Here is a 2,271-nt window from a genome sequence, read left to right on the forward strand (position 1 = left end):
CGATCTTTTCCATTACCGTTGTTAGGACTTCATAAACTCCATCTCCATTCGCTCTTTTTCTTGTGATATCCTCATCCCTTGGGTTGCGATACTCCCTTGAATGCTTGGTGAATTCTTCAATTAAAGCTTTGTTAGTAGCCGGATCCTTCTTTATCATGGGCTCTTGAGATTCTAGTAGTTGGCGAGTACACACATTGACTCCATTATAAAATATCGAGATTTCTTATTGCACATTGAAGTCATGTTGAGGGCAATGTTTTAACAATCTCTTGTAACGCTCCCAAGCTTCATATAGTGACTCCCCTTCTAATTGTTGAAAATGTTGTATATTTCTTTTAAGCTTCGCCACTTTTGAAGGAGGGGTAAATTGGTTTATAAAGTCAGTCTTAAAATCGGCCCAAGTCGTGATTGCTCCAAAGGGAAGTGATTTTAACCATTATTTTGCTTCACCCTTCAAAGTGACCGGTAAAAGTCGAAGCATCACCGCATCTTTACTCACGTTTGGTGCATTAAAATAATGTAAAATCATCATCACCTCTTCTATTAATGAGATCTTCAACTCTCATTTAGGCCGCGAAGGCCAAAAACCACTCGATCTAAAATTCGAGTTTCGGGTTGTGCAATGCTATGTCAAATCTTAGAAAATTCATAACTTCTTCATACGAAGTCAGATTTGAGCGTTCTTTTTTCGTAGGCGTCCTCGTGATCATTCCCATAAAAAGGTAGATCTTTTAACATATTAAGAATGTGCCCTGGAACTTCAAACTTTTTCGTGGTTGGGATTTTTGGTGGATCAAGACCCCATCTATTTTCGTTTCTCATATGTCGCTTGTACTCTTCCATTGTCATGATCGTGATATCTCCCATGTTTGTTTTCTGCTAAAAAAACTAAAAAAACGCGTAAAACGAACAAAAAATAACTAAACTAAAAATTGAATGTAATCACGACGTGGCCAAGATTCCCACGACGTGGTGACAAATCAAATAGAAAAAAGAAAATTAATAAATACAGAAAAATAACTTTTTGCGGGTTTTACCCCACAAAAAGGATCGATTAACCTAAAACAATTAAATTAACAACTAAAATAGTCGTTCCCCGGCAACGACGCCAAAAACTTGATGTGCACAAATTATATCTATCTAGTTTTAAATTTATAACCTAACAAACTTATATTAAATATGCACTTATAGGCAGTGTACCTAGTCAGATTATAATATAGCTTTGGGTAAGTCGGGTATCGATCACAAGAAATGGTATTTAATTAATAAAATAATTGCTAAAAGCTAAATTAAGAAAAACAACTATAAATTGGGGTTTTATCTGATTTAAAAGTTCAGAAAAACTTAAGTACTCAAATAAAACCGATTGTAATCAATATACTAAAACACTTTCGTTTAGTTTCGAATCCACCTTTTCCTATGGTTAGTTCTTATTTATGGATTAATGAAGTTGGTTACCAAGTGATTGTAATTAGCAATTCAAGTTCAAATTTACTAATATTTTCACCAATTCATGAACAACCTTGTATTGTCATACACAAGCAAAACACAAAATTAGTTATTCATTATAGAGGGGCTATGTAAGATTTATCTAAGCAAACACAACTATGGTCACAATTATGTTCTCTAACACTGCTAAATTTGTTGCTTTTATTACTTATCTAAGATTTGCTCGAGCCTAGCTCTAGCAATTTAATGGTCACTATATCACTAGGTAATCAAGTTCATATAATTTAATGGTCACAAAGCTACACTACACTTGAGATTAGGTAACAAAGTTACAAACTTTAACATGCTAGGTAATGATAATCTAACACATGCATAAACCAAATTCATATAATCCGTAAAGTAAGAAACTAACTCATAGTTTTAGGTTTCATCTAACTAAACGAAATCAAATATTTTTAGCCCATAGATACAGCTATAAAACACATAAACATAAGGGAAACTAGACTAATCATGATTAAACTAGGCAACCCGAATGTGTAGATGTGAATCCTTGCTCAAATCTCTTTATCCTTTGATCTCTAGTTGAATTCTGCCCTCAAAGGGGTCTTGGAAGGGTATTTTTTCGTTAATAGTTGCAACTTTAGCCCTCTCTCCTCTGGATTTGACCTAATGCCTGAGATATACATAGTTACCAAAAATCTCGACACCACATCGTGGTCCTCAAGCTTATCCTGTATTATCCATGCCAGCAACAAGAATCGCGAATATTCCATTCACCACGTCATGGTGGTTGTAAATCCGAATTTTCTCAAAACACGAAAG

At 34.5% G+C, this 2,271-nt stretch overlaps 1 non-coding gene across 1 annotated transcript; it reads left to right on the forward strand.

Annotated features, from left to right (window-relative positions):
- The first annotated feature begins 236 nt into the window (after positions 1–236).
- On the forward strand, positions 237–343 carry LOC145044441 (small nucleolar RNA R71). Its single transcript, XR_013681393.1, has one exon. It is a non-coding gene; the product is annotated as a small nucleolar RNA R71 (small nucleolar RNA).
- Positions 344–2,271: the final 1,928 nt, after the last annotated feature.

The sequence above is a fragment of the Lactuca saligna genome, chromosome 4, assembly GCF_052625555.1.
Source record: "Lactuca saligna cultivar CGN05327 chromosome 4, ASM5262555v1, whole genome shotgun sequence".
NCBI lineage: Eukaryota > Viridiplantae > Streptophyta > Magnoliopsida > Asterales > Asteraceae > Lactuca > Lactuca saligna.